This window comes from Bos mutus, chromosome 18 (genome assembly GCF_027580195.1).
Source record: "Bos mutus isolate GX-2022 chromosome 18, NWIPB_WYAK_1.1, whole genome shotgun sequence".
NCBI lineage: Eukaryota > Metazoa > Chordata > Mammalia > Artiodactyla > Bovidae > Bos > Bos mutus.
In genome coordinates, this window is record NC_091634.1 from 47,201,708 (window position 1) to 47,222,274 (window position 20,567).

Sequence of the window (20,567 nt, forward strand, 5' to 3'; positions counted from 1 at the left end):
CGGCTGCACTCAGGGCCACCCCCTGCCCCTGCTGGCCTCTCCTGCTCATTTGTATCTCACTCCCGTGGCTGTTTTGGCGTCTGCTCAGTGCTGATCCCCACGTGCAACTCAGCACCTCCCTAAAGGCTCCCAGGAGACATTTACGCGTGAAATTTACTGAAAATGGGGGCCGGGGAAGAGGAGGTTTACTCGGTCAATCACAAACAACCACATATAGCATATTAGACTGTTTTCAAAGACACAGAGAGGCAACGTAGCCTAGTGGTTAATAGCTCAGGCACTGGGAGGGGGCCCGTGGAGGCTCAGATCCCAGCATTGCCACTTACTGGGCATGTGGCCTAGAACAAGTGACCTCATATCACTTCCCTACAGAGTGAGGATTAGAAACTTCATGATGTGTGTGTGTGTGTGTGTGTGTGTGTGTGCATGCACGTGCACCACTTATGACACGCCCAGGACACAGTAAGTCGTATAAGGGTTACGGACTCTTGTGAAGAATCAGCCTCCTGCCCTCTTGCCTGGCACTGCCCACCCCACCTCCTTTCCTCTCCTCTGTCCCAGTCCCACCTGAAGTCTCCTTGCATTTCTTATGTAGAGCAGTAGGATGCCTCTTTGCTTCACTATCACCTTCTAAACCAGGATATCACCTTCCACCTCTGAACTGTTTTATCAAGGGCTTTCCTAAAGTTGGTCTCCTCCTTTAGCAGTGCCAGTCATCAAAATAATTGTTTCATATTCAATGCATGAAGAGTGTATAAATGTGAAAACGCTTTGAAAACCCCAAAGTACAGCCCACAGATGAAGCGTCATTTACCTGTTTCTACAAGTACCCATTTTGTGGACAAAGCTTCCTCGGAGGTACCTAAGTTTCTCTTGGCTCATGTTACTGACATCCATCTCTTCCCATTGTTGGTCATGAGTAAGATGGTAAGGATTTTTCTGAAAGAATCCTTTTCGGGCTCAAAATGAACTCAGTCCCCTGAAACTAAACAAATCTATCTCTAACCACCCCTTCCCAAATTTTAAACTTCTTACTGGAAAATAATTTACATAGGGAAAGTCATGTCGTCAACTTTCACACCTGCACCACCAGCCCTGCGCTCAAGACACGGACAATGACCCACTCCCAGAAGCATCCCTGTGTTTCCTTCCATCTGACCCCAAAGGGAGCCTGCCAGCCATCCTGACTGCTACCAGCTCCCTCAGCTCTGCCTGCTTCTGACCTTTACATGCACGGAGTCTTACCTTGTACATGATACTGCGTCTGGCTCCTTCCCCACATGGCTGTGAGATTCACGAATATTCCTGCAGGTCCCCGTTGCTGCACAGAACTCTCTCCTGCGCAGTGTCTACTGCTGATGAACACTGGGGTAGTTCCCACTGCTTTGGACATTCTAGTTGTTTTTCAGCACACATATGGATGTATTTCTGTTGGGTATATACCTAGAAGTAAAACTGTTGACTCACTGGTACCCTTGTGTTCATTTTAAATAAAAGTTGCCAAGTATTTTTCTTCCCACCTTCTTTTCTGAGCATCTGCTCTCAGACCACATTCTGTGGGTCATACCCTAAATAGCAGTGCTGGGATTGGAGTCTATGCTCAGAGGCTGACCTCCTAACCAATAGGCCACACTGCCCTCCCATGTTTCTGAGAACAAAGACTGTAGTATACAACAGAAAGTTGTGTGTAGATTGCAATGTAAACCTCCACATGCAGTGGGCATGTCTGCTCTTCACTCCAAAAGGAAACACTACCACTCTCTTCTAAGGTTGTTTGCTATTCAAACATCCTGGAAATGACCATCTGGAACGTGCAGTGGGCATGTCTGCTCTTCACTCCAAAAGGAAACACAACGTGCAGTGGGCATGTCTGCTCTTCACTCCAAAAGGAAACACTACCACTCTCTTCTAAGGTTGTTTGCTATTCAAACATCCTGGAAATGACCATCTGGAAAGAACGCAATCAGTGCCTGTGCTCACGAAATGTGCAAAGTACGAGAGACCCTAGAGGATTATCTCTAACACCCGGCTCCTCGGCCTGGAGGCTGGGCTCTGGCCACCTGCAGCATCTGCTGCCTCCGTCCCCAGCAGAGGTGCTCGGGGTAACACAGCCGGAATGCCTGGGAGCTAGCCTGGAGGGGTTGCAGTGCCATGTGGAAGACACCAGCTGCTGCCACACTTGGGGGCAGGGGGCACACCAAGGCCTCAGCCCAGGCCCTGCAGGGCTCTCCCCATCTCTCCTCTGCCCTTTGCCTCCCCCTCCTTCATCTCTGCTCCCCTGACCCTCTCTTTCTCCCTGTACTTTACCCTCTCTTCATTGCTGCTTCTCCTTCCCTCCTTCTTGCCTTTCATGTATCTCTCTTACTTTCCTTCTCGTGCTTTCTCTCTGGATGATTTTATCTCAGGGACTGTGAGACTTTAAAGGACAAACTTTAAAAAACAAATTAAACAAACATGAACCACAAATGTGAGGAAGCAAGCGAGACTCACCCACAATCCCCCACCCAGAGATAACCACCGTGAACACCAACTCCAGAGTTTTATACACACACATGTCCGCACCTATCAACACACTTCCTACCAAATTGGGATCCTAAGTAGACAGAGCTCACACTTCCTGGCTACTCCAGAGAAGAGGAGGCTTGTGGAAGGAGCTAAAGGAAGGCTTTCTTCCCCTTGAGAAAAAGAATGAGAAGGAATCCAGGACCACTGCAGACTGCCCAGAGCGTTGAACTTCCAGGGCCCAGACAATCCTAAGCCCCCTCTCCCAGCCCATTCCTGTCAGCAGGGTGAGGCCAGGGGCAAAGTCAGAGAGAGGCCTTGGCAGTGGGGGGTCCCAGGACTGGCCTGGGGCAGAGAACCACATGTGAGCCCTCAACCCAGAGCAGAGGCCAGATCAGAGGCGTGTGTTGGGGGCAGGAAGGTAACAGGTCTGGTACGTGTGTGTGCACATGCTCACACAGCAGCCACTGGGGTCCCTGCCACGGCCGCACAATTCTCTTTTCTTTGACTCAACTCTGGACTGATTCCCACCCTTTGATGTGTCTCACCTTCGACCCTATTGCAGGCTGGGCTGGAAGGGCAGCCTGACTAGACAGACTGGGGAGACCTCCAGGGTTGGCCTGGGGCCTTTGGATTGTCTCTACATTTTCCCTGTTACAAACGTTCCATTTCCAACGTTCCTGAAGGATAAGGATTGTTACAAGAAACTCAGCAGCCAGTATCACAGAATGTTGGACGTTCTCCCTACCCTCCCCTTCTTCAATTCCACTCCCCGTGAAGGTGACCACCAGAGACAGCGGTTAATACCCTCTCAGAGTTATCCCTCACAGAAACCAAAATATGAGCCCACGGGACATTTTGTTCCCAGCGCACTGGCCTGCAGAGTTCCACAACTTCCCTTTCACTCACTCATCAAGGCTTTGGAGGCATTTTGCCAGGTCAGCACACACAGAGCTGCTTCGCAGTCGAGAGGGCTGCTCAGAGAGAGAACCCCGTCAAGATCTGGCAGGTAAGAACTATCAGTCTTTGCACATCTGCGTGTCCTGGGCACTGTTCACAGCCTGAGCAAGACGCAGACAGCCCCATGCTCACAGTCCCCACCTTCCAGCTGTGCGGCCCTGGAGAGGTCACTCGACCTGAGGGCCTGCCCGTGGTGCTGTGGGGATTAAGTGATCCTCTGTGTGGGAGGCTTGGCAGAACCAAAGCGTGCACGACTGTGGGAACCACGACAGTTACCCCAGAAACAGACAAGCGAGGGGAGGAGTGGCTGGAGGCATGCAGCCTCTTCACTCCGCTTGTTTCCAGTTTTCCACAGTGTTCTCATTTATTCCACAAACAAGATCACTTTCCTCCTGATGCACTTATCAGATCACTATGTTTGGAGTGTTAGTCTGAAAAAGGCTGTTAGTCTGACCACTCTCTGTGGTCACCTCGGGCAGCACTTGGGGTCCCTGAACCTTGCCTCCTGTCTCTAAAATGGAGAAATGGAGAAATCAATCCCATCCCTCAGCTGCCTAGATGACAGGAGAAACTTCCTATAGAAGTGCTCTGTAAACTGAGGTCTTGTGGACCTAGGGGGGAATTGTGTGGGGTACAGGCTGTGCCCCACTAGAAGGTTCCCTCTTGTGAGGATAGAAACATGGACTCAGTAAATGCTAGCTGCATAAACGAAGAAGTCCCTAGAATATTTAGCAAACGGACAGGAGGGAAGAGGAAATGCTGATCACACCTAGAGTGTGTCTCCTGCCTTCTCTCCTCTCCCTTCACTCTTTCCTCCTTCCCTCCCTCCTTTCCTCCTTTTATTCAACACAGTGTCCCGACTTTTTTAGGGGAAGAAGAGATTAACAATGACACTAGCTGACAGCTCCTCCATATCGCACACATTTTGTGGTTTACAAAGCACTGTCACATGGTCACATGCTTTCTCTTTTGACCACTGAAATTCAAATTTAAGTAGGCCATCCAGTGTTTTGTCTGACAACCCAATACCCAGCCTCTAGGAGACCTCCCCTCAGCTCCCACAGGCCCGACCCAGGGCCTCCCAGTGAGATAAACTCCCCTTCCTGGTTCATCTGGAGTTCATTGACCCTGAATATTTATTGGAAGGACTGATGCGGAAGCTAAAACTCCAATACTTTGGCCACCTGATGCGAAGAACAGACTCATTGGAAAAGACTCTGATGCTGGGAAAGATTGAAGGCAGGAGGAGAAGGGGACGACTGAGGATGAGATGGTTGGATGGCCTCACTGACTCGATGGACATGAGCTTGCGCAAGCTCTGGGAGTTGGTGATGAACAGGGAAGCCTGATGTGCTGCAGTCCATGGGGTCGCAAAGAGTCGGACACGATTGAGCAACTGAACTGACATTGACCCAGGCTTCAGAAATGGCCCAAGCATCCCCCACCTGCCCAATGGCTGTGAAGACAGCCCTGTGCCAGACTCTTCGGGGTGAGATGACCTGGCAGGGTCTGCCCTGGAGAACCTCAGTAGGAGAGGAAGGAGGCATCTATGAGCAACACTGTTAACAGGCGGCAAGTGCCAAGTACATCCATGATGTGGAAACTGAGGTCTGAAAAAGAAGTTACACAGTCTAAGTGTGAAAGCCATGGTATGATTCCTACACCACTTTCACTATGCCTCTCTCTTTCTGAAACGTTCCCCTTCCCTCCTGTGCCCTCCTACCCCTTCTCCTTCCCAGGCTTCCCTCTAGACCACCATCGGCACCCCGAATGCTTGGTTCTCAGTGCTTCCCTTCCTGGAGGGCCATTCGTTCTCTTTGAACCTGTGTTTCATCAAGTGTCTTTCGTGTGTCAAGCCCTGGGCTGGACCGCTGAGATCACCACGTGGGTCCTGACGCAGCGAGAACAGCGGCCTGTCCTCTCTCCTTTACCCTTCTTCCCTCCCGCCTTGCCTTTCCTTCTTCTTTCCTTCCTCCCTCCTTTTTTCTCTCTTTCCTTTCTCCATCCCTCCCTCCATCCCTCCATCCAGTCCCGTACTCCCTGCCCACCGCCTAAGTGCACCTCTGAGCCCCTTGCTCTCATGAGGCTTTCAGGAAGACCCCTCGCTGCCACAGAGGAGGGGATGTACCCTCGGTTTTCTCTCCTCGTTTAGTTTCAGAGGAAAGAAAGAGAACCTCTAACCTGAATGAAACGAAGGGCGTTTTCCTCCTGGTGGCGGAGAATCATTTCACAAGCCAGCGCGCCCTCTGGTGGCCAGAGTCGGGGCCCGGCCGTGGTTGCGTTACCCCGACGAGCTCCGGAGGCTGGGCTTCCCGCGGCATCGCTCCGCCCTCGCTCCGCGCCCCCGCTCTCCTGGTCCCTAGGTGCCACCCTCCCGCGGGGTGTCCCCCTCCGAGACCACCTCCTCCTGGAGCCTTCCGCCCCAGCCCACCTCAATTCGGGAGTCAAAGGCGGCACTTGTACTTGGAGCTTCCCACGTTGTAACAGTGTTGCGCTCCCACGGAACTGGAACCGGGGGTTCACCCAGGCAGACCCTGCCAGGTCGTCTCACCCGCCAGAGAGTCTGGCACGGGGCTCTGTTCACAGCGGCTGGGCTAGGGGTCGGGGGTGGGGGATGCTCGGGCCATTTCTGAAGCCCAGATCAATGAATTACAGATAAACCAGGTACCAGGCGTCACTGGGAGGACGTGGGCCAGGGCTTGCTGGAGCTGAGGGAAGTCTCTCAGAGGCTGGGTATTAGGTTGTCAGATAAAACATAGGACATCCCAGTTAAATTTTAATTTCAGATAAACATAAATGAAAAAAACATTTTTCCCCCTTTGGTTTGTTTAAGTTCCAAATACTGTAGGGTGCACACATACTCAAGCTAAAAAACGTTGTTGTTGTTCGTTTGAAATTTGAATTTAAGTGATGTCCTGTAATTTATTTGCTAAAGCTGGCGACCCTACTTAGTGTAATGGCCATATGGAGCCCATCTGGACAAGGTGGGGGCGAACTAGAGGGAGGCTGGGCAGACAGGTCCCCAAAGGAGCCTGGGGCAGGTCAGGTGTGGGGTGGGGGGAGGGGGGACAGTGGTCTGAGTCTAAATCCTGCTTGGGACCACACAGAACAGTAATGCAAACTTCACATTTTTACATGGAATTTACATCCACATCATGGTGGTGAGGTGTGGGTGAAAACAAGGAGAGCCTTGTCTGTTCTCAAGGTTCTGCCCAAATGCTGACCTTTGCAATCCCCCCTGCTTCCCTGGGACTGTAATCACACACCCATTAGCAACATTGTTACCAGCCAAATACAGATAGACTTTACCCATGTGGGACTTGAGGACTGAAAAAAGTTATACAATGTAAAAGCATCAGTTCAGTTCAGTTCAGTTCAGTCCCTCAGTCGTGTCCGACTCTTTGTGACCCCATGAATCGCAGCACGCTGGGCCTCCCTGTCCAGCCCTACCATTCCTCCACTACTTTCACCATTCCTCTCTCTTCCTGAAGTTTCCCCTCGTTCCTGTCCCCTCCCACCAGCGGCCCTCCCTTCAACATCTTCAAACTTGTGTCTGCTGGGCACACCAGCACATACCACAACCAAAATCACCTAGAGCGTATCATCAAAAATTGGCGTGAAACGAATGGATGTCAAGAGGAAAAGTTGAGGCATGGGAGGGCTACCTCCAGGCCTACCTTGTAAGGTAGGTAATTGGTGTCAAGTCCCTAGAATGATAACCTGGCAACCCAGTCAGTGCTCTGTAAACCTCAGCGCCTTCTTCCGTGACAGCTGTTAAAACACTGATTCCTTAGGGGCGTAGCCACTGATTTTTCTCCTGGAATAATATTGCATTCCACTGTTTTCCCACCTTTGATGGCACCCTTTCACAAGACATTCTGGGGAGATTTCCTTTGCTTTCTGAACAAGGTGAGTCTTGAGAACACAGTGTGATCTCACATTCCCTCAGAGAAACAATCTCCTGGCCTCATTTCCCGGTGACCATGGCTGTGCATCTATGTTTCTAGCAGTATTAGAGCTCGTTTATAATGATTTACAGTAATTACATTAGACAGGAGTTTGATGGCCATTAGGCCTCTTTATTTGGCTGAAAAACATTTGAAGCGTGAAGCTGTGTGAGAGAATCAGCGCCAGCACCATCACGAAACATCCTTGTATTTGGAACCAATTTAGAGTGTCATTTTTGATATCGCAAATTATCCATCTTCGGATTCCAAGTCCTTGGTACCTGTGCTCTCCTGCTCTGGTATTGGGAGGACAGCCAGCGGCTGCAGGCCTGCCCCGGGAGTGAGCAGACAGGCCAGCACCAGCCCTGGGATCTGAGTTCCCAGGGGACGCTGGGTCACCTAACACTCGGCATTTTCACCAGCATCATTCCACCTCCCGTGAGCAGCAAGGCCCTAGGATAGCTGGAAATGCCATCTAAAGTCCTACTTCAGTGTCCGCTCCTCTTCCCTCCACTCACAGAGTGAAAGGGTAGCCAGGACTGCCACCGGCTGGTACACGTCGATGCTGGCTATTTGGGGCTGGCATTCATGCCAGACCTGATGCTCAGTATTTGAATATCACTCAAGCAGAATGGCCATGGAACTGGCTGTGAAGAATCTCTCAAGCTGTGACTATACCATGCCAAAAATGCTGGTTTGAAAAGTGAAAAATTAATAACAGGCCAGATGTTTAATATTCCACAATGACAAATAGAATGTATTTCATCTAGATGTTTCTGTGTAAATATACTCTGGCTTTTTTTCAGATCACTGCAACCTGCCCACACCAACACCTAAGAGATAGTTTCATATGTGTACATTCTTATAAACACAGGAAAAAAGTGGATTCTGCCCAGGAAGAATTGAAGTAAGGCCATGAAAGTGCAAGATTGACCCACGGCCACTGCCATTATCGTGACTGCCCCTGGAAGGGCGCAAGGGCCCCTCCACTCTCTCCAGGGCCCCATGGGAAAATGTCTCTTTCTAAAAGCAAGAACAGCAAGTGCCATATGGTTTGTTTTACCATCATTTTAATGGGAAAGAACAATAAGGGAGCGATTACTGGGCTGAGAAGCTAGCTGCCTGGGCCTGGCAGGTCCGATTCATTTATCCTCCTTTTTTTTGGAAAACTCAGACTGACTTTAATGATGAGAAATAAAGTGGCTTCCAGCAGCCTCTCTCCACACTAACGGAGCCTGGGCACCCTTTCTTTAAATAGACATTGAAATATGCAAGCGTATCTATGTCATATGAACACCCCTGGACCGAGTTTTGGACACTTTAACTGCTCTTGGTAATTGGATTCTGTACAACTTCAGCCATTTTCCTGTCTCCATTTGCTGGGTGAAATTCATTGTTTTAATATTCACAGTAAACTTAAGGTTTCATTTCACAGAGAAAACCTATGAAACAGAAACTGGAGATAAGGATGGGAAAACTACTTTAGTGTTTGCATGGGTGACTTTAGCATTTCCCTCTCTTTCTGCCTCTGCCTGGGCTGGGGGAGTGCTTATGGGGCCAGCAGACATTGATGGTTTCAGGTCATCTGCTCCCTGTTTCTTCCAAGGCTGAGACGGGAAGCCATTTACCTGAGCCTGGGGAGGGTGATGGCTTCAGCCTCCCTCCAGAGAGATGGCACAAACCTGCAGGCAGGTGTCCACCTGAGTGCCCTGGTCCGGAAGCCAGGGTTCAAGGAGCAGGGACCAGGGGTTTAGTTAACTGCGCACCCTCAGTGCTGACCACTGTCCTCACCCCAGCTGTGGACAGTGGATGCCTGGCTTCCTAGAGCCCGCTACTCTCTCTCCCTGGTACTTCCATCTCCACCCACAGCCAGACATTTCCTCTGAGCCTAAGAGCCAAAATTCCTACTGCCTTCTTGACATCTCCACGTGGATGAGTCAAGCTCAACACGTGCAAACCAAACTCCAGTGCTTCCCCCACCTACTCCCATTCCAGTGCTCCCTGTCCCAGGGAACTGAAAGTCCCAGAAACCTGAAAGTTCACCTGTGTACTTTTGAAATTATCCTTGTCCAACCTGTGTCCCTAAGAACAGATCATGTTGTAATGACGCTGGCATACTTCCAACCTCCAGGATCTACATGAAGAAACCAGGGGAATCCATTCTTCTAGGCAGGGCAGGCTGGAAACACCAGGAAGGTAGAACACTCCAGGAGCAGCCTTTGGCCACTGACTGATGGCACTCTGATTCTTCTGAGCTGTGTGTTTTATCTCATTTCACCAAGCTTCCTGCAGGATTAAGCTCCAGTTGCCCAAAGGCAGGATGGGCTTCACCGACTTGCAATGTGCATGGGACTCCATTGTTTAAAGGGCCCTGCGCTTGACTAAACACTCTGCTGCTTTCATTCTGAATTTCTCAATAATTTATGATTACAAGGCCTCACATTTTCATTTGTACCAGCCCTGCAAATTGCACAACTGGTCCTGCTAAAAAGGTAGCTGGCTTGAGAAGACACTGGCTGCATTCCCTCCTTCCTTCCATGTCTCTCTTCCCTATTCACCTGTTTGTATTTCCTGAGCCCAAATAAACTACTTGACATGAAGTCCTTGTCTCAGGGTCTGCTTCTGGGGGGAAGCTGACACTGACGTATTCATTTCTCCAGAATCTGTCCACTGCCCTTGGTTTATCCTCACCTCACCATGACACTGTCCCTCCTGGACTACTGCAGTGGCCTCCCAACTGGTCTCTCCATGTCCACTTCATTCCCTCCAACTCCTTCTCCACAGTAGCCAGAGGGCTGGTTGGTGGGTGGGTTTGAATATAAAGTTAATCATATCACTTTCCTGCTTGAAACATTTTAAGGGTTAATTGCTGAAGCTGGGTGATGGTATTAGGTACCATAAAAGTAATTATGGTGCCAAACCATAAAAGTAATGAAGGTTTCATACCCTGAATTTAAATCATTATAACTAGGCTCAACACATTTAATTAATCAAAATAGGAACCATTACAACCACCACATTTTTGCCAATGAGAGATAAGTTTATTTCTGTAGCATAAAAATCTGTTTCAGGATTTGATGAACTCTTGGAAAGCATTTTCTGCCTCATGCTGGTTGTGGAAGCATTTTCCCTGCAAAAAGTTGTCGAGACGCTTGAAGAAGTGGTAGTCAGTTGGTGAGAGGTCAGGTGACTATGGCAGATGAGGCAAAACTTCATAGCCCAATTCATTCAACTTTCAAAGCGTTGGTTGTGCATCGTGCGGTCGGGTGTGGTCTTGGAGAAGAACTGGGCACTTTCTGTTGACCAATACCAGCTGCCGTTGTTACATTTATCAGTGCATTGATTTGCTGAGCATACTTCTCAGATGTAATGGTTTCTCTGGGATTCAGAAAGCTGTAGAGGATCAGACAGGTAGCAGACCACCAAACCATGACCTTTTTTTTGGTACAAGTTGGGCTTTGAGATGTGGTTTGGAGCTTCTTTTGGTCCAACCACTGAGCTGGTCATCAACAGCTGTCATATAAAATCTACTTTTCATCGTGTGGAATGGTTTATTGTTGTTGCATAGAATATGAGAAGACAACTCTGGAAAAGGACTTTTTTTTTTTAAATTTGTGGTCAGCTCATGAGGCTCCCACTTATTGAGCTTTTTCACCTTTCCAATTAGCTTCAAATCCCAAACAACCATAGAATGGTCGACATTGAGTTCTCGGGCAACTTCTCATGTAGTTGTAAGAGGATCAGCTTTGATAATGGCTCTCAATTGGTCACTGTCAACTTCCAATGACCAGCCACTATGCTCCTCACCTCCCAGACTCATCTCCTTTGCAAAACTTCTCGAGCCACTGCTGCACTGTACATTCATTAGCAGTTCCTGGGCCAAATGTGTTGTTGATGTTGCAAGTTGTCTCTGCTGCTTTGCAATCCATTTTGAACTCAAATAAGAAAACCATTCCGATTTCCTTTTTGTCTAATATCATTTTCATAGTCTAAAATACATAAACAGCAAGTCATATTTCATTAGTAAAAAAACATAAAACAAGAAATGTACATCAAAATGATGAATAACATAACCACATATCTTTAAGAATGTATTCTAATATCAAATGGCAAAGTTCAAAAACAACAATTACTTTTGCACCAACCTTAATATATAGGAATCTGTGATCTTTTTCTTTCTACTTCTGCATATATTTTTAAAACTCTATAATAAAAGTTAAATGAAAAATAAAGTCTCAATCACTTCTCAATGCTATTATGAGAATAGACAAAATCACGGTGCCCTATGAGGCCTGATGGGCTGACGGCCCTTGTTTTTTTGCAGTCTGTACAGTAGCTGTCCTGGCCTTTCCCCTTACATGTACTGTGTTCTTTTTGGCCTCAGGGCCTCTGCCAGGAATGCCTTCTCTCATAATCTGTACTCCCAATAGTTACCCGGCCTCTCTATTTCTCAGATTTTCCTCATATGTAAAATAAGAATGATACTAGCTTTTACAGCACAGGATTTTCTCATAGGAGTATTATTAGCATAAAAGTGCCTGGAACAAAGAAAACATTCAAAAAACAAAACAAAACAAAAAACCACCAGCTAGTAATATTGTAAAAATGATGCTGCTTCCTCCAGGATTTGAGTAACACTGACGATCCAGGAAGCCTGGTCATGTTTATTCTGAGTTCCCTCAGTGTCTGCACCTCAAGAAGATCCTAGGCCTGCCAGCTGCTGTCTGCCTCCCACTCATTACGGTGAGAATCAAGTTAACTTTAGAGATATCGAGGGCCTACATGCATGAGGCATGAATATAGCATGCTTGAGGGACCCAAGAGGAGTTATATCACTCAGTGAATCAGAAGCCCCAAGGTTCTGCCAGCCTGCTTAACTGGTTCCTTCTAGTGCTGTTGGCCTTTGATTGGGCAGCCACACTCCCAATCAAGTTCAACCTGAGATTATCAGAATTAACCAGATGTCAAACACTTCCTGTCTGATTCAGCCAGCTTCTTGACCTTCTATGTGGCTCTCTGATTATGGTTAAATTGAGTATCATCACACCCACAGGAATCCCAAAGGGCATGAGGTGCTGGAGTTAGGAAGGAGAGAGCAGCCCATGGTGCCTGCAGTAGACTGAATGTTTGTATCCAAATAAAATTCATATGTTAACATCCAAACTCCCAACATGAGGGTATTTGGGAGGTGGTTAGGTCATGAGGATGGAGACCTCATAAATGAGATTGAAGTGAAGTGAAGCGAAAGTCACTCAGTCGTGTCCGACTCTTTGTGATCCCATGGACTATACAGTCCATGGAATTCTCCAGGCAAGAATACTGGACTGGGTAGCCTTTCCCTTCTCCAGGGGATCTTCCCAACCCAGGGACTGAACCCAGGTCTCCCGCATTGTGGGCAGATTCTTTAGCAGCTGAGCCACAAGAGAAGCCCAAGAATATTGGAGTGGGTAGCCTATCCCTTCTCCAGAAGATCTTCCCAACCCAGGCATCAAACGGTGTCTCCTGCATTGCAGGCAGATTCTTTACCAACTGAGCTATGAGGGAAGCCCTGAATGAGATTGATACCCTTATTAAAAAGACCCCAGAGAACTCCCTGGTCCATTTGGCCATGTGCAGTTACAGGACAGCTGTCTATGAACCAAAGAAGCAAATCCTCACCAGACACCAAATTTACTTTAATCTTGATCTTCTCAGCCTTCAAAAAGGCTGTGAAATAAATGTTTATTGTCTAAGCCAGCTAGTGTATTGTTATAGCAGCCTAAATGGACTGACACAATTACCAAGTGCCTAATAATGTCTAGTTTCTGTGCAAACCTTTTGAGATCATCCCAAAGTTACTATTCTTAGGGGTTCTAAGGTTCAGAAGAGTCTGGAAACCTGCTTCAGGTCCCACTAGCAAGATTCAAAACCAGATCTATCTGGCCCTAAGCCTAAATTCTTTCTCCAGGGTTCAGCAATTCTCAAACTCAATATTCCTAGGCTCCCTACACCCACTGCTAATTCAGTAAATTAGGAATTTGTATAAATTCCCAGGCCTGGGTATTTGTATTTTTAAAGTCCCCTGTGTGACTCTGAAGATCATCTAAGTTTGAGGACCATTTGTGGGGGCCGCTGTATTCCCCCAAATCCAAACAAAATGGCCCCATGAGGCTGTTCATGAGCTGGGCCCAAGTTCACCATTCACCATAAACAATTAGTTAGCCATTGTATTTTACATCATGCCTGTCTTATTTCAAATCAAGTCTTTTGACATCTAAACAAAAAAGTCCTTTATTTATTGACCAAATCTCTGTCGTAAGACAGCATTTGTTCTGTGACTACATGCACTGCAGACCCCTCTGGTGCTGTGCCCTCTCTCATACTGTAGCTGCCGAGAAACAGAAATTGAGCATCTTTCATCTCATCTGTACAGAAAGACACATAATACATGCCTCAGCCCAGCACATGTGGCTTGATAGGAAGAGATGTCTGCCTTGTCATCCTCCAAGATTAGTTCCTGGAGTTCTATAGGCTCCTTTCTGGCATGGAAGTTAGAGCAAGAGCAGCTTTAAAGATACAGTTTTATGCCCTCAAAGGCATTAATAGACTGGAATCATGTAGGAGCTTTCTAGAACAGAACCATGTCTGCAGTCAGAGCTGCAAGTATGAACCAATTCAGGAGAGAAGTTGCTGCTTATGAATAGGGACTTGCTGAGTTTATAAATGGATTTTTTAAATGAACTTCTTGTCCCACCTCTGATTTCAGGACTGGAGCGTGCTAGATTATGCTTCTAATGCCTTTCCCAATTCAAAAATTATGTTTACAATAAGAACCACTTTTAATAAGTCAAGGAATTTATCTAAAGAATGACTTATTTCATGCAGACTGCATTCCTCTCTATTCAAACACTATAACCCTCTTGTTCCACTACCTTCTACAGAAAGCCTCAAGGAGCAATCACTAACTTAATAGCTAAAATAAATGTTTAAATTTTCTGTATTAAAAATAATAATGTTGCTAAAGTTAAACTTTAAAAAAAATTATTGGCTCTCCTGATAAGTCTCTTTCCTTCAGCATTGGCCAGAAAATATATTTAAAATGCCCCCACAGAGTTAAAAAAAACTCACTAGGAAAGGCAGACACATGATTCTGACAGTATAAATGATGATAAAACTTTTTAATGAAGAGCAAAACTCAGTCAATTATCTCCTGTCTGTTCTATGCCAGGAAATGTGTTTGATCTTTTCCCGGTGATTTGTGTTGCTTCTTACTAAACTAATTTGGTTTGCCTGATCAAGACTGTGTGTTTACCACCTTCATCAGTGGAAGTTAACTTAGTTCCTACATGTATGGGGATGTCCCTGGTGGCTCAGTGGTAAAGAACCTGCCTGCCAATACAGGAGATACAGGTTCAATCTCTGGGTCAGTAAGACCCCCTGGAAAAAGAAATGGTACTGGGAATACTCCAGTATTCTTGCTTGGGAAATCTCAAGGAGCATGGTGAGCTACAGTCCACGGGGTCACAAAAGAGTCAGACATGACTTAGCAACTAAACAAGTACAACTCCATGTATGGTGGAGACGAATAATGTATGGAGTGTGGTTGGCCTTGCTTGTCTGGACATTATATCACTTGGACTTGGGGACCAGCGACACGCTAAGTACTAGCCCCAGGTTTTAGCCACTGTGACCTTTTCGCTAGGGTCACTAGACTGCCACTATATGGACATAAACCAAAGGCACATTGAGGAAGGGACTTGACTGAGCTAGGGATGGGGAGACGTGGAGGCGTTTCACCGAGAGGGGACTTTGCAGCCACACCTTGAAGGATGACTAGACCAACTGGCTGATCACGTCTCAGAGACTGAATAGCCAGCCAACTGCGGCACAGCCAGTGCAATCATTTCATGCTGCAGAGCCAGTGCAGTTGAATTCTCTCTCCTTGCAAAAGTCCTCTCCTCTGAAGGAAAATGTTACTGGCAAGAGATTTCTGCTGGCACACATCCTCAACTTTCTAATTCTCAGTCTCCATGATTTCCTTTGCTCACCCAGTGGACTGGCTCAGGCAGCACATCCGTGGCTGTGGTGACAGGGAGCACTTCCCTCCCGTTCTCCTTGTGATTGTCCATTAGCACAATCAGCCCCCAGGCAGGGCAGGACCCTGCGGGCAGCTCTCTTGTCAGCTTGACTGTGTCCCCCTGCCCAGTACTCATTTTCAGCTACTCGAATCTTTCTTAAGTCTACCTACAACCAGTGTCCTGTGCAGACTCGGGAGAAAAGACTTCCAGTGGGCCACCAAGGTCTTAGGACTCTGGGCTGAGTCTTGGTCCAGGCATCTGAAAAGTGGTGATCTCTTTGGTCAAGGCTCCAAAACCATTTCCAAATGGTACTCCTTGTGTGTGATGGGCTCCATTTTAAGAACACTCAATTTATGAAAACCTGAATTGACAAAACAAATACCTCAAAGGCACATATGTTTGACTCTACATTCAGGCTGCTTCTTCAATCTGAGATTCTTGTATTTCATCAAGTCTGACTATTCTTTTTCTGTAGGGTCATTTCTCTTGTTGCTTAGCTATCTCAGATTCTCAGGGGTACTAATTTTTTTGTGATTGTGTCTGCTGCTATTCTCTAATGGTCTATGAATTTCACATGTGAGCTCATCTTTCCCAGGGGAGTTGTGTGTGTGTGTGTGTGTGTGTGTGTGTGTGTGTGTGCACATGCGTGTACACACACACACACATTTTCTCACATGTTATACCCTTGTGTGCATGCTCAGTCATGTCTGACTCTTTGCAAACGTCTGTGTGTACGCCCTCACACATGTTCTATGGACTGTAGTATGTGAAAATGGCCAAACAGAGCAAGTCTAAGTTCTTCTTTGCTGGACACCCAAGTATTTCACCTGTCTGTGGTTAGTTTCTCTCAATTTATTGGCTCTATATTGCTAAAACAAGCAGGAAGAGTAAATTTGGATTCCACATCCTTGCATGGAGAAGGTTTGGGGTTTCAATTTCTCAAGAAGCTCCCTTTTTTCCATCCAGAGTCTTGACAAGATAAACCCCCATGCTAGGGCATGTGTGTAGTGTTTTGGGTTCCCTAATCACAGAGATGCTGCCATTTCAAACCCAAGTTTACACAGGTGTCAATTCCAGGTCCCCACCACTTGTGGTTGAAGGCCATGTCCCTGTCTGACTGTGACCAATGAACTGTTTCAGTCAGTATCAAGGTCCACTGTCCCTGGGCTATCATGGCACTGACTTTCACGAGCAGCAATCTCGTGTGAACTCCTCTTCATTGCTGGCACCCAGGGAAATCTGTTTATTTTGTGCTTGCCCTTGAATTTGAACTTTTCAAAAAATATTTTACGTTACTATCTAAAGTGGGCTTCCCTTGTGGCTCAGCTGGGAAAGAATTCGCCTGCAATGAGGAGACCTGGGTTTGGATCCCTGGGTTGGGAAGATCCCCTGGAGAAGGGAAAGTCTACCCACTCCACTATTCTGGCCCGGAGAATTCCATGGACTGTATAGTCCATGAGGTCACAAAGAGTTAGGCACAAGTTAAAGCAAGAGGGGGGACTCCACATTAGTTCATCATACTGTATACTGAAATCCAAACCAGAAGTAATATGTTAATGGTAAAATAGTTCAACAAACAATTACAGAGGGCCAGACAGCTTCACTGATGAATTCTACCAAACACTGAAAGGAGAATTAATACCAATCCCTCTCAAATTCTTCCACAAAATGGAAGAGGAAGGAGTACTTCCAAACTCATTTCTCAAGGCCAGCATTACTCTGATCTCAAAACCAGTACATCACAAGAAAAAAATTAAAGACCAATATCCTTCATGAACATAGATCCAAAAATCTTTAGCAAAATATTATCAAACTGAATTCAACAATATGTTAAAAGGATCATATGACAGAAGCAGAAGATATTAAGAAGAGGTGGTAACAATACACAGAAGAACTGTACAAAAACGATCTTCACAACCCAGATAACCATGATGGTGTGATCACTCACACTCACCTAGAGCCAGACATTGTGGAATGTGAAGTCAAGTGGGCCTTAGGAAGCATCACTGTGAATGCTAGTGGAGGTGATGGAATTTCAGTTGAGCTATTTCAAATCCTAAAAGATGGTGCTGTGAAAGCACTGCACTCAATATGTCAGCAAATTTGGAAAACTCAGCAGTGGCCATGGGACTGGAAAAGGTCAGTTTTCATTCCAATCCCAAAGAAAGGCAATGCCAAAGAATGCTCAAACTACCGCACAATTGCACTCATCTCACACACTAGCAATGGCACCCCACTCCAGTACTCTTGCCTGGAAAATCCCATGGATGGAGGAGCCTGGTAGGCTGCAGTCCATGGGGTCGCTAAGAGTCGGACATGACTGGGTGACTTCACTTTCACTTCTTACTTTCATGCATTGGAGAAGGAAATGGCAACCCACTCCAGTGTTCTTGCCTGGAGAATCCCAGGGACAGGGGAGCCTGGTGGGCTACCATCTATGGGGTTGAACAGAGTCGGACACGACTGAAGCGACTTAGCAGCAGTAGCAGCAGCATACACTAGCAAAGTAATGCTCAAAATTCTCCAAGCCAGGCTTCAGCAATACATGAACCGTGAACCTCCAGATGTTCAAGCTGGTTTTTAGAAAAAACAGAGGAACCAGAGATCAAATTGCCAACGTCTGCTGGATCATTGAAAAAGCAAGAGAGTTTCAGAAAAACATCTATTTCTGCTTTACTGACTATGCCAAATCCTTTGACTGTGTGGATCACAATAAACTGTGGAAAACTCTGAAAGACATGGGAATACCAGACCACCTGACCTGCCTCTTGAGAAACCTATATACACGTCAGGAAGCAATAGTTAGAACTGGACATGGAACAACAGACTGGTTCCAAACAGGAAAAGGAGTACATCAAGGCTGTATATTGTCACCCTGCTTATTAACCTTATATGCAGAGTACATCATGAGAAATGCTGGGCTGGAGGAAGCACAAGCTGGAATCAAGATTTCTGGGAGAAATATCAATAACCTCAGATATGCAGATGACACCATCCTTCTGGCAGGAAGCAAAGAAGAACTATAGAGCCTCTTGATGAAAGTGAAACTGGAGAGTGAAAAAGTTGGCTTAAAGCTCAACATTCAGAAAACTAAGATCATGGCACCCGGTCCCATCACTTCATGGGAAATAGACAGGGAAACAGTGGCTGGCTTTATTTTGGGGGGCTCTAAAATCACTGCAGATGGTGATTGCAGCCATGAAATTAAAAGACGCTTACTCCTTGGAAGGAAAGTTATGACCAACCTAGACAGCATATTAAAAAGCAGAGACATTACTTTGTCAACAAAGGTCTGTCCAGTCAAGGCTATAGTTTTTCCAGTGGTCATGTATGGATGTGAGAGTTGGACTGTGAAGAAAGCTGAGCGCTGAAGAATTGATGCTTTTGAACTGTGGTGTTGGAGAAGACTCTTGAGAGTCCCTTGGACTGCAAGGAGATCCAACCAGTCCATTGTAAAGGAAATCAGTCCTGGGTGTTCATCGGAAGGACTGATGTTGCAGCTGAAACTCCAATACTTCGGCCACCTGATGTGAAGAGCTGATTCATTTGAAAAGACCCTGATGCTGGGAAATATTGAGGGCAGGAGGAGAAGGGGATGACAGAGGATGAGATGGTTGGATGGCATCACCGACTCAATGAACATGAGTTTGGGTGGACTCCGGGAGTTGGTGATGGACAGGGAGGCCTGGTGTGCTGCTGTTCGCGGGGTCACAAAGAGTCGGACACGACTGAGAGACTGAACTGAACTGATACCATAATCACACAAGATTTGTTTATGAAATGCAAGGATGGTTTAACATTTGTAAATCGTTGTTATACACCACATTATCAAAATGAAGGATTAAAATTATACAATCATCTCAATAGATACAGGAAAATCTTTTGAGAAAATCCAGCATTCATTTATGATAAAATCTCTGAACAAGTAGGTATAGAGAAAATATACCTCCACATGATAAAAGCTATGTAAAAGACAAGCCTATAGTTAACATCAAACTCAGTGGTGAAAAGCTGAAAGTTTTTCCTCTAAGATAAAGAATAAAACAGGGGTGTCCATTTTGCCACTCTTATTCAATGAAGTTTTAGGGGGGAGGAACAAAGTATTGGAAGCTCTAGCCATATCAATCAGAAAAGAAAAAGAAATAGAAGATCTTCAAATTGTAATGGAAGAAGTAAAACTGTCACTATTTGCAGATGATATGATACTATATGAGGCCATCCCTGGTGGCTCAGTAGTAAAGAATCCACCTGCAACGCAGGAGTCTCAGGAGACGGGTTCGATCCCTGGCTTGGGAAGATCCCCGGGATAGGGGCACTCCAGTATTCTTCCCTGTGGAATCCCATGGACAGAGGAACCTGGAGGGCTACAGTCAATAGGATTGAAAAGAGTCAGAAGCTACTGAAGTGTCTTGGCATGCACACATGCATGATACTCTACATAGAAAATCCTAAATATGTCACAGAAAAACTACTAGTGCTCATCTATAAAGCCAGAAAAGTTGTAGAATATGAAATTAATATGCAGAAATCTGCTGCATTTCTAAACATTAATGACAAACTATCTGAAAGAGAAATTAAGGAAACAATCCCATTTACAAGGTATCAAAAAGAATAAAGTACCTAGGAATAAATCTACCTGAGGAGATAAAAGACGTGTACTGAGAAAACATTAAGACACTGATGAAATAAAATGAAGATGACATGAACAGATGGAAAAGGTATACGGTATTCATTAATTGGATTAGTTAATAGTTTAAAATGACCATACTACCCAAGGCAATCTACAGATTCAATGCAACCGCTAATACAATATCAATGGTATTTTTCACAAAAACCCAAACAATCCAATCAGAAAATGGGCAGTAGATCTGAATAGACATTTTTTCCAAAGAAGATATACAGATGGCTAACAGATATATGAAGAAATGCCCAACATCACTAATTATTAAAGAAATGCAAATTGAAATAACAATGACGTATTACTTCACCCCTCAGAATGACTATCATCAAAAAGTCTACAAATAACAAATATTGGTGAGGATGTGGAGAAAAGAGAACCCTGGTTCACTATTGATGGGAATGTAAATTGGTGCCACATAAT